We start from the raw sequence: 13,614 nt of genomic DNA, 5'->3' as shown, positions 1-13,614 counted from the left end.
CCGTAGGGAACGAACAGGCCCATCGCGCCGCAGAAGCAGCTCTCTCGTCTCGGAAGCGGACGCATATTGCGCTGCTGAGAGGAGATCGGCGTTTCGTCCTTCGACGCCTCGTGACTCCTCTGGCTTCCCTCCAAAGGACCGCTGACATTCTGCCCCCAGCCATGCTGAGCACAGTTGATCCATCGCTTGCTTTTCGCATGCCTCGACACACCTCTCGTCAAGATGCCGCATTAGTTCATCGAATCGCCTCGATGTAGCTTTTACTCTCCCTAATGCAGTCAATGCGGTGCTACAGAAGATCTAAAGCACATTCTTCTCCATTGCCAACACTCGCAACCTTCCCGAACCGTACTCGCTGGATACCTTAACGAGCTGGACTCTCGCCCCCGCTCTCTAACAAAATTGCTTGGTCCCTGACCACATCCAACCCACCAACGCCCTGCCCTCAAAGCTATCTTCACCTTTCTGGACCCCATTGGACTTCGATCCATATTGTAAAGGGGTTCATTATTTCATTCCCCGCATCACCACCAGCAATGGGGTAGGCTATCGCCCATGACTATGAAACTCCCCATCCATCATCTCGAAATAAAATTGCTGTAGCTGTTGTTCCTGTATTGGATACCTTTGTCATACCAGCGCGCGGAACCAGCTGCGCTGGGGATGCACATCTGAGTGCTGCCAACGAGGCAAAGTGACCTTCTCTTTTTATGCATTACTCTCGGTATTGTCATGTGCAACTGAGTGTGATCATGATGATGATAATAATATTAATCATAATTGGGAGTAGACTGACACGTAAGGTGCTTACATTTACTTAGTATGATACTTTATCTTTACTGAGTCACTTGTTGCTATGTCTGCAGTACCACACTGAGGATTTTCTTTGTTTATGAACCTCGCGGAACATGGTGGATTCTTGTGTACGCTGCGTTATTGCGGTGATATTATATACTTTGCGCGATATCTGAAACTGCATAAATGACAGCACAAAAAAACGTACGTCGATTCCTTGATTTATCGCAATACTATAATGTTTACTCAGTCTGCGGAAGAGATAGATTCCTACTATCTCAGGGGACTTCATGTTCGCTGCGCCGTGTGCTCAGATTTCAGTGTGTGTTAAAGAACCCTCATGCGGCCAAAATTAACCCACAATCCGACTGCTGTGGCGTCGCCCAGCGATCATGGTTGCATCGTTACGTAATGCCTCAAATGTTTTAAAGAAGATTCATAGTGGCATCAGTTGACCAGGGAACTGGTGCGGTGGACCAACACGCGAGATCTCCCTTGTTTTTGACTAGCAGGTCATTAAAGGAAAGCGTGGGGCATTTGTACCAGGTTGAGAAGCGGCTAGGAGTGCAACATAACTCTTTTCGATTTCGGTACATTCTTTGTTTTCAGCATTCTATCCAAAAACAAGAGAAAGGTGTACCGCATCCTCTGCCCCGACGCGCTCTCGGACCGGCTCTCGCAGCTTTTCCAAATTGCCACTAAGTGACCTCGGCTTCGCTGGAGTCGCCAATAAGAAGTGTACGGACCTCGCGAAGATACGGTAACGCGTGCATCTTACTCCTTCTTACACCTTCTCTCCTCGACTGCTCTGCCGCAGTGCACTTTCATCCGCGCATGTAGTTCCCAGTATCTTCAAACGTTGAAACACATTAAACCTAAAATATAAGTTTCCGGGATGATATAAGATACCCAGTAAAACAATAGTCTCCAAGGGATATCTAAAATAAGTTAGGAATATCTTGGACATCACATATGTCCAATGTACATGTGGGCGATATCCACAAAGTAACTCACTTTATCCAGGTAGATATGTCGGCATATACTTTATGGAGATTTTCAGAGGATATCTGATGGGTCATCATATAGTGCTACCCTGTTCTTTTTTCTGTTTGAGGCAAACACATGTTACAGTGGAAATTCAGAAGCGTTTCAGAGGTGTTTGAGGAACTACACACCGTGTGCGTCCTTTCACATAAACATGTGACGTATGAAAGAGGAGCTGCAGCGCGCAATAAACATATGTTCGTTCTCCGGTTCACTGATCGCTCCGTTCCTTAATCACAAACATATATGTGACTTAGTGAGAAAACGTGGTTCACAACCGTATTGAAAAAACCCATAAGTAATTCATATAGGTCCTGTGTAAAATTATATAGGATGCTACAGGATCCTTATGGGTTATTTAGGAACCTATATAATTCCTGTGTAGGTCATTATAGGATCCTATACGAGTCCATGTAGGAGTCATGTAGGAGCCATAAGGTCCTATATAACTCCTGTGTAAGCCATTATGGGATCCTAAACGAGCCCATGCAGGAGTCATGTAGGACCATGCAGGACCCATAAGTTCCTGCATTGAGGATGTAGGAGTTACACGGGTCCTATATGTAGACCATGCAGGAGTCATACAGGGTCACACACGGCCACATAGGAGTCATCCTTTGTCGACCAGTTATAAGTCCCTGAAACCCTGAAACAAGCAAGAACGTGCAGGAATCAATCAATATAAAAGTTTTACATGTAAAAATTTTAAATCAAGAAATTAATTAATTAATTAAATTTAAAAACATTACATGTAAAAAATTTATATTGATTTTAGTAGGGCTGATATGTGTTTCATCAGTTATTTTAAGCTGCAGCTTAAAATGACTGATGTTCGATTCATTTTTGGAACATACATACAAGTCCATTATTGATCGACCAAACATCAAACATAAAATGATGCGTGCGTTCCATGCACACATTTGGCATATTACAGTACTTGGCGTTTTTCAACCGTCCAGTGGTTGTTGAACCCCATCCAGCGACATTGCTTTGTCGCTCGATGGGTTTCCGGGTCTAATATCTTGGCCTGCCGCTGTCATATCGGGACGCGTTTGTTTGTGACGAATTTCCATTTCTTTCCCCTTCGCCTGCATGCTCGTGGCTTCTGAGAAATCCTGACAGTTGCCGAGATATTTGGAAGTTCAAGGCTCCCGCCGGTGCTTCCGACACCTCCAAAGTCTCGTACCTCTCGCCCCGTTTGTCGGATCGAGACCAAAATTTAGGTCCGAACAGGTCTGGAATAGCTCTACGATCGCTCAAATCACACTAGCAGCTGATCTCTAGTGGTTTAGAAGTTGTACGAGGAGACGCGTTAGAAACGCCGTTTTTTCGAACTTCGGGGCCCGTTTTCGGAATTAAGCTCGCGTCGGACATGATGTATCTTTGGAGAGCATACTGTTATCGACGCGGTGCACGTGGTAACATTTACCACACTTTTCCAACTTTAGCGGTTCTCGAGTTACAGGTTTCCGCGCTAACTGGCCTCCCTGTACATGGGACCGACGGCTTTTCCCCCCAAAAATGTTCCCCTTGTTGCGACATGGTCGGGTTTCGCTTCGTTGTGACAGTCTCGATGTGCTCTTTCGAACAGCGTTGATCCCGTAGACGCGCGACGTTCCGTTCTCGCGATATCGGCTTAAGAGTATGACGAGGCGACCAGTGTGGCTAGCGCAACTCTGAAACGCTTCCCACTGTTCGGAGTCTCAACTCGCATACCCAATGTCCGATTCAGTCAAAATTTTGTGTGCATGTGCTCTGTTCTCTGCTCTACAACTTTCCGATTCAAGCCACCCGTCCATTTCCAGCGGTTAAGGCGTCATTCTCGAAATTCCTGACACCGACCACCATTTCCTGACTTTGTCCATTTTTCAGGTTCCAAGCCCGCGGCGGATGCGAATTTCCTTTTAATGGATAAACGCACTCGACATAGGCAACGCGTAGAAACATACGGCACCTTTCTATCCCTCTCCGTTCCCGAGTTAGGACACCGTGGCAACGGCGGCCCTCTTATACATAGGACCGGGGGCATTTTTCTCGATATCGGGTTCTTGTTGGCGTAGACAGGCGATTGAGGTCTCTTTTTGACGGGGAAAGCGTCTTCTTTTCGATAGTATTAGTCCCGTCTTCGCGCGACATTCCGTTCTCTTGCCATGGTGCGAGGAGCGCCTGAACAGCATGCATTTTCCTTCCCTTCCACTGCCGCCACCAGGCGGGGCTCTGGCGCTCTGGCGTCCAGTTCGCTTGCAAAGTTCGTTGAGGTCGGACGCGTTTGTTCTCGCATCCGGATTTTCGCGTTTCGTTGTGGCTCTGGGCTCCTCTGGTGCACCGAACTGCTGTGGATGTGTTATTCTGCTCTACAGGTGATGCCTGGATGTGCTTTCTTGTGTGCGTGTTGGAAGATACGTCCAGAAGCCCTTAGATTTGGTGAAGTAAAGGTTAGTTGCGTGCCACTAATGTCATGTTTCGTGCTTTTTGTTCAATATCCTTTCCAGCATGTGGGTTCCTCCTACTTTATGCTGTCAGTGTGAATATTACCGTTGTGATTCCTATTACCTTATCTCTATCTGTTAGCTCAGTGTCCCTATTGGTAAACCTCCAACGCTTATCAGGGTGAAGATGTCACATGTGATGGTCCAGTGGCCCTGCTACTTACGACGAATTTGTGAATTTCAGATTCTTTTCACGGATCGATTTTCGTGAACAACGCAGATGAGCCAGCAAACACACGACGTGGGAAAATGAACAGATGCGTCACGGAAATGTTGAAAGACATCAAGTAAGTCGCGCCAAAGTACGTTGCAGAGCTCTTCACTGATTTGTGTTTACTGTGAAACAGATGAAGGCCTACGCCTCACCCATGCAACTCCGTCATCTGCTCCACGGCAGTGCAAGCCTTTACAGCTGTGTCCTTGAATGTAAAAAAATGTGAATGGTATTAATAAATAAAGGGAAGTAGACGGTATTTTATTGGACTCCTCTCTTATTAGTTTTGTTCAGTGCATGTGTATGCATGTATCGCCACAGCCAAATTTCATACCGTGTCCCCATACACGCAATGTACAGATCATATAGGAGACGCAGGTCCTACATCTCCTATAATACCTATATTGCTCCTATAAAACCTATAACTCCTGTGGTACCTACACCACTTATAGGTCCTATATCCAATAACATCATATGAGGATCTACATATAGGATTTTTCAGTAGGGAACACTTGTTTTGTACACATGATGCTACTTGAGCTCTAGTCAACAGCTTTTGGGGGTTTACTAATTCGGTGTCAAACAATACCAAGCGAAAATAGATTGTGTCATTCGTATCATGTTTTCACGGTTCCGTGCTGCATTCTGGCAAAATATTGCAAGGAAGCCTATCGGATTTACGGCTCTATTCACGACCAAACCATGCTACATGTGACCTCGACCGTAATGAGACCGTCCGGTTTTAAAATATCATTTGTCGTAATGAGACTTTTGAACGTCATTACAAATTGGTCGGCATGAGACGTGACCCGCATACCATGGCCTTTCGGTAAATGCTTCGTCACGGTGAGCGTTTCAAATACGTTCCAAGTAAAAAAAAAATGATCTGAGCAGCATAGGTGCCCTTTTAGCGTGTGAGTATTATGCCGGGTCAACATTCTCTTGACGTTATTATGTAACTACTAGTTGACTATTTACCTTAAACTCATTAAGGAACATTAATTTATAGGGGGCTTTCGGGCAAATGTGAGATAGCAGGATGAGAGACCGTGTTCGTAAAAATTGTAGAATATTTATTAATTATTGCTTATTCCATGATTTTAAAAACATAGTGATCTTAACCGACGATAGTCTACCCCTAAGTATGCGTTATTATACATCTACACTAGTTACACAATCTCTTCGAGAAGACGTCCCTTTGGCCGTGCAACACAACTGCAAAAGCGGAATCTACGCTGCTGTCATTCCAATTGAGAAAAAAAAATCGGGTGCAAAAAACACGCTCTTTAGACACCGATGCGTGAAAAAAAGGGAGAAATTAGTATGGCAAAGATGCAGTTGAATGACGGGAGAAAGAAGCATCAAAGAAAGCTGGAGATAAAGACGGTACTTGAAAGCAAGTCGAATGAAAACAAAGGGGCCACTCATACTGTTACCCGCTTTGAAAATTGACAAGTGAGCCTAGCTCTATGAAGCATTTCTCGTGTATTAGGTTCAAAAGCTTTAGCATAACAATCCGTAGGATGGGGCAGAGAGGTCCCGTCGACCTAGTGGATTTTCAAGTGATGGCCAGTAGTTAAATACATGTAGTTAAACTACTAGTTAAACTACCTGATTGTACTTAAAAAGTAGTTTTCAACTACTTGCAGGAATGTAGTGGCAACTATTAGTTAAACTTCCATTTTGAGTAGTTAACTACATTAGTTAGGTTACTGCATGCGCCAACTACTTCTGATTTTTCCACAATCTTTACGGCACGACTGTGCTTCCGACTTTTATCTTGAGCTACTGGTTTGATATGAGAACGGATGTGCAGAGCAATCGTGTCGTGAAGCGTCATTTGCTGTGAAATAATTCTGCAACTTAGTTTATGGCGTGGGCACAGAAAGAATCCCGCCGTAAACTTTGCATTTTACGATCGTTGCGGCCTGCGTACTACGATGATGACATACCTTGAGCTCCCCCCCCCCCCCCCCTTTAGGGTTCTTGAGAGCTTCTTGCCTCAAGCTCAAGGTGTGCCACCATCGTCGAACCTTCACCAGCTCGCTTGCCTGCTCACCCTTATTTCATCTGTGTAATATCTTGTTTACCGTCCTGGTGTGCACATAACAACATAGGGTGGCTACGTGATCGATCATCGTGGCTAAGCGAAAATATTTTGCGGCCCACAGTGGCGTATTCGGCACCCACCACAATATTTGTGCGTGGCGCATTGATCTGTGACGAAGGAGCCTCAGTGTAAATCATGTACATGGTCCGTCGTATGCTGTACGTACCTTTATATATAGCGGAAGCTTTCACTCCACCGAAAATATTTCCGCAGCTTTTGTCAGTCCATAATGTACAAGACACAGGCAGTGGATTTTACAACACTATGTGAATTGAGTGACGTAGGCACAAGCGCATACTTTAAATATCATTATCACTGCTTGTGACTCATATTTAGGTGTACCACAAGGGATTGGTGTTGATGAACAACGTTAAGAAGTTATAGATGTAGTTAAAATACAATGCAGTAGTTAACGAAGTAGTCTTAACTACTCCCCTGAAAAGTAGTAGAACTACTAGTTAAACGATTCAGTCGCGAAGTAGCTAGTAGTTATAGTTAAACTACCGTAGAAGTAGTTAGTGGCCATCACTGCACAATACTCGCCACGTTAGATGTGACGTCACTGTATACTAACATCACACACAACGACGGAATCACAGCCCTCTGCAATACCCTTTTAGAACATACCAGAAAAGACACGGAAACCGTACTCGCTCTAATCGACTTGGTCATTAAACTGAACTACTTCGAGTCCAATGGTCAGTAGTATATCTGCAGGTACAGTGTTCAAGTATGGGCAAATCTGTTGCACCCACGTACGCTAATATGAACGCTTTTCATTATATTTTTATATTGAGAAGCTCATCGTACATGAAGATCAACCGCGTGAAAACGAATGATTTTCGCTAAATAGTCTTAATGCAAAAAAATAATGAAACGAGAAAACTTGGCTCTGAATTGGGGGGCTTAGTTTTGCCCCATTGACACGCGTATATATCGTGACCTTTAAATGCAAATGTTACGAAATTTTTTGTGCTAGAATGCCCACAGATTTCCAGTCCGAGCGCAAATTGTGGCGTGCAGGTGCATGTAACACTCTGTTACATAAAAATGGCGAGCATGCTCTCTCGCGCAGCTTTGTTCGAACTTCAACGCGTGATTTGTATGGCTGTCGATGTTCCTCATTACCATACATGGCATCATTTTAGAGTTAGTTCCTAATGCACCAGCTCCCGTGGCTCAGTGGTTAGCGTGCGGGCCATATCACGTCAAGACGGCGACATACCTGGCTTCGAATCCCGGTGCCGGCTGTGCTATCTGAGTTTTCCTTTGACGCTTTCTGGCATATACCGGTAGAGTTTCGTTAGAAGCCGGCCCAGGCGCACATTCCCCGAGGACGTCAGTCGTGACGTCGTCCACCTCTCTGATGCCGACAGCGGCAAGCCCTTTCACCAGCACCACCACCACGAGTTTTCAATGCTCTTTTATTTCACATATACCCGTACCTCCTACAAGTAGCTACTGAAGCAAGCAATATCTTGGAATATAAAAAAAAAGATTTGGAACGTCAGTTTCTCGAAAAGGCCTCTTTTGATAACGAGAGGATAGAGAGGTAGCAAGCAAGCTGGTTTTTGTCTGTGTTGTCGTTTTTTTTTTTATCCCCTAGTCTCGGGTTTTTAAGTTATGGATTTATGCCTCTTTTGATTTAATTTTTGTTTCGGCAGGACATGGCTCGATGACGTTTCCGTCAGTTGTAAAAAAATCAGCTTCAGAAGGTTACATCGGGGATGAGCACGTCAAACACGACCCTACTCTGCGTGCATACATGTCGGAGCCCGGATCGCGGTACCGCGGGAGTGCGGGTACCTGCCGATGCGTCCTTTGTTCGGGCAAGGCTGTCTCGCGCTAGCTATTGTCCACACCTGAGCTGAGTCCACTGATTCCCTGAGTCCACTACCTGAGCTATTCGTCCACAAACAGTTGACGTCCTGCTCAAGAAAGCATTCACGCCTAGAAGTTCGTTATTTCCCACAAACCATTTGAATAAATTCCTACGTTGCTGTGTAGGTGTCCTTCAACTTCAAGACGATTAAGTCTATAACGAACAGTACTTGAAAGCCGTATATTAACGACTAAATTGTCAGCGAAGGTAAAACCTCTATATTTTAAGCTGTGTACATGGAGATGTGCACAATGTAAAACCAAATATCGAGTTTCGAGTTGCATTTTCCAGGAGTCCCGCAAGTTCCGAAGTTTACGAAGCTTGCTTTACTTCATTTTACGGTATTTTCAAGTTATGCAGAGCGCTTTCAGTACATAACGCGTGTTCTGAGCTGAAGTTGCATTAGTACATTTCCTCTCAAAGCTAAGGAAGTGGGCGGGTTTTTACTTTCGCGATGATTATATCTGAGACGTTCAGAGTAAAGCCATACGGGGGGAAAGCTAATCCACCTTCCAAGGCGCGCTTAATGCATTCCGATTTCGCTGAAAATTGGACGCTGAAAAGTAGGAAACTAGCCCTGTCTACCGGCATACAAACTTAGCGTGGGAGCGGTTGGCATAGAAACGTACAGTTTTGGTGTGGTGAGTGAAGATTTGTGTCATGATTCAGCACACGCACATTTAGCTTACATCGCTATTGAAAGATGGCTTGACGAGAATGTTCCTCTTGCAGCTAATATGATTTACGTGTCACGTGGAGCAGCCAGCTATTCGCGAGCCATGTCCTGGACAAGCCAGCCATGTCTTGGCAAAATATAAATGTAATCAAAATGAGCCTTTTCGGGAAACGGACTCGCAAAATCCTTGTTTTTCCGAAGTATGCCTAAACATTTGCTGTTTCAGCAAATACCTGTGGGAGGTATACGCACGCGAGATATATCAGATGAAAGAGCATTAAAAGCTGAGTGAACTGATACCAAGTATGGTAATGAGCGACAGCCACAGAAATCACGCGTCGATTTAGGAACAAAACTGCGCGAGAGAGCATGTTCGCCATTGTTTATAGCACAGAGAGTTGCACCTACACAGTAAAATTTGCGCTCGGACTGCTGATCAGTAGGCATACTCAAGCATAAAAAAATCACAACAATATCTTTTAAAGCTCGGGGGATATACGCGTGCGAAGACGGCAAAACTGAAACACTCGTAACTGTTGAAGCTGATTTTTACACAATCTAGGTGGAGAAGTAAATGTTTATACATATTATTTCAGCGATGACCTACTCTCTCATTTATACTGGGTGATGTTTGCCATATACTGACAAAACTGCAAGTGTCAAAAAGCTAAATATGCAACATTTGTTTATGTAAGGGAGAGAATGTAAGAACGTACGACCAATTCTATAATCACATTCAGTAAGTGAAAAAGGTGGTAGAATAATAGGCCTCTAGAGGATCTACATTTCTAAGACGCAAGTCATAAGTTGATAAACAATAAATTAGTAAATCAGTACGTGGTTAAGACTCAAGGTGTTGATTATGTTGTAAAACATAGTATTATATTATAAGCTCAAGAAGCCGGATACTCACACAGTGACCTGGACCCCATTACTTAGCAATTAGAGCAGTTTGGGACCCCTGACAATAATTAGGATCATTCAGTGAGTCATTACACTAATTGGGGAGCATCTAAGACGTGTCCAGACCACAGTGTGAGTTGGGGGCTACTTGAGCTGATAAAAATAAAAAATGGGTAGAAAATAAAATAAAACGATAGAAATAGAGTCGAGAGAAGGAGTTCAGTTGAAGATCAACGACGCCATCTTGACGAAAGCGGTCCGGAAAGGCCGCTGACCATTGCTGGGCGTCGGAGCACAGAGGCAGGTTGCAAATAATCTTCAGCTGTGACCACAAGTTGGACGTCCTTTGATGTCAGCTGTGTCGTCATCATGGCATGTCTGGGCAGGTTAGGACATCTCTGGACAGTGCAAGGAGAAAACACTCATTATAGAGAGGCTAGGAAAGCAAGAGTAAATATTCTAGCCATCAATAGCTAACAACAACAAGAATCAGGCACATAAGGAAAGCAGCCCAGCCCAACAGCAGCCACGGGGAGCACAGACTGGTGTGACTGCCCCATCCGAGAGTCAGGCAGAGAACTGACTCGTAATGATTTTTTCTCCTCTATATAGTCACGCATCTGCAATCCCTTAGCGGTTACTGTCTCAACTAATTTCATGGCAAAATTATTAAGAACCACACCAGCGCTACCCTCGTTCCCAAGGCAGACACTCACCGTCATCGGACACGTACACTGCATACCTTCATTGTAAATCCGCTCGTCACAAAATCCACCATTCACCAGGGATGAACCACACATCCGCACCCCATCAGAGGCAAACGGAATCCCACCGAAACTACGCTCTTCCACTAACGGCCAACGCAACTTCTAGGAACATAATTAATGTGTCCACACCCGTCAATGTCCAAGAGAGAAGTGAATCATTGCGCCCTCTGCTGGCTTTGCTCATTGGTCGTGACGTGATCCTATGGTCTCAGGGCTACACTGCTTTTTCTTCCACTAATGTCCAACCCATCTCCTCTGGACAAGGTCCACCTGAAACAATAGAGTCGTGGTATGACGTCATCACCCAGGCATCCAGCTGCATGGTTCAAGGATGCGTACGCTCTAGACAGGGGACCTGTTATTTATTGAATCACTATCCCACAATTATTCCCTTTATTCTACTCTAATGATTGCATAGGAAACAGAAAAAGTATTGCGGAAAAACAGAATATCCAAACAAGTAACACCGTCAATGGCTACCTACAATGAGCTAATCGAGACATGTCCGTCCCATCCTATTTTGTAATTCTATTTTCTATGGAAACTATAACTGCCCGGTTACTTGGATCACTATTAATCATGCGCTCCAATTTTTTTCTCTCTTCCCATTTCAGCTTTATCATGCAGTGAAGCAGTCTCATATCCAGAATAATTATTTTCCACTGAGGGTGGCATGCTAGGAATTTCCGTCCTGCGCTCAGATGCATGCATTTCTGCACAAATACCTATAACTGCAAACAGCTTACTTCAACATACCGAGCTCCTTACAACATCGAACAAACAAGCAGAGAGACCTACTTCTCATGAATTCAGCTTTACAAAGCGGCTAGACACTGCTTTCTTCTGCGCAAAAGCAGTGATTTGAGGAAAGAGCAGCAAAAATTGCGCGCACATATGCTGGAATTGCTATGGCTTCAAAAACCGAAGCATACGCTAATAAACTTAGAAAAAGACGCTCATTTCTGGTATCAGATAATTCTTGCATAATGCTACATACACAGCCGCATTATCCCTTCGTAAAGAAAGCACAGGACAAGGGCACACAAATTCCCTTAAGCGAGCAGAGAAAAGGCTTAAAACGGAGCGCTCACGAATAATAGCAGAGTCCCCGCACATCACTACAAAACTCAAGGGCTAACACAAGACGACAACAACAACAACAAGATACTAGCGGCGGGTAAAATTGCAACACTGCTAACTAACTTCAGGCATGTCAAGAAAAACACACACACACAGACAGCAGCTCAGGAATGCACAAGGAGACGTGTTTTATAGGAATTTCTGCTCCACACTCGGATACCATCTTTCTGCACAAATACCTATAAAGACAAACAGCTTACTCCATTAACATATAGACCAAAGTGAATACTGACACTAAACAACATATAACAAAAAACACGAAATCAGTTCTCATGAACTCTCCTTTGCCAAGAGGCTTTCTCCTGCTCTACCTGGATGCTGACTATTTCCCCTCATCTACGTTCTGAGTAAAAGCAGTGAAAGAAAAGAGCCACGAAAAATTCCACGCATGTGTGCTCCAATAGCTGTAACTGCAAGAACCCGTAGCGCACGCTAATAAACGGAGAAAAAAGCACTCACTTCTGCTATCAGAAAATTATTGCATAATGCGATACATGTAGGAAAATCGCTTCTACTGGGGCAGCATAATGCGATATACGCTGAATTTTTACGTGTGAAAATTCCAAGGCACTGCTAAGCAATTACAGACACACACAGGACAGCAGATACAACACACGACAGGGGAACAGCTTATCACGCAGCGCTCAGCAATAATCGCAGCGTTACCGCACATCGCTACGGTGCTCAACAGCTAACACAAGACGAAAACAACAAGATATTAGCGAAGGGTAAAAATTGCAGCAAGAAAGATACTACTGAACAAGTCTAGACATGCGACATCGAATGCGAAAACACAGGTGATCTGGGAAAAGACCTAAGCCTGCGGTGGAACATCATAGAGTATACACAAGTTCATTTTTCTATTTCGCGTAAACTAAACGCGGTCTGCTTGGAAAACGACGCTCAAATTTTCTAATGCAGCAGAGAAATATCGGGATTTCTAATCCGTGCTCAGGCACCAGCGTTTTTGCTCAAATACCCATAACTGCAAAATTAAGCACTGCTTACTTCATCAACAAAATCTAACAAACAAACAAACAAACCACCACACAACCCCACTTCCACTGATAGAACACTATTCAAGCGGCTTTCTTCGGCGTAAAAGTAGAGAAATAAGAAAAGAGCAGCGAAAAATTACACGCACTTTTGTTCGCATCAGAAAAAAGAAACGAGGCACACGCTAATAAACTGAGACAAAGACACCCATTTCTGCTATCTCATAATTCTTTCATAATCCTACTTGCGGAGTTGCGTTACCCAAACAGCACGACAATATTGGTCCAATATTGGACCTATATGGGTTGCCAAGATTCCCAATATTGGCCCAATGTGGGCTGCCCATATTGGCAAGCCCATTTTGCGCCAATATTGGCAATATTTCTGTGATAACACGAACGGGGAGCCCGTTTAATAATAAAGCATTATCCTTTATAATATTCACCACTGATAATACTTTTCTCTGATTTTAGCTTTTTTTATTTCTGCGAATCTAATTATTTATTTATTATTATTATTTATTAATACTGTGGGCCCTACCGGGCCGTTACAGGAGAGCCACATGTTCACACATATAACATAGCAGTACATCAAGGAA

Source organism: Ornithodoros turicata, chromosome 1 (assembly GCF_037126465.1).
Source record: "Ornithodoros turicata isolate Travis chromosome 1, ASM3712646v1, whole genome shotgun sequence".
NCBI lineage: Eukaryota > Metazoa > Arthropoda > Arachnida > Ixodida > Argasidae > Ornithodoros > Ornithodoros turicata.
Note: the sequence above shows the minus strand (reverse complement) of the source record.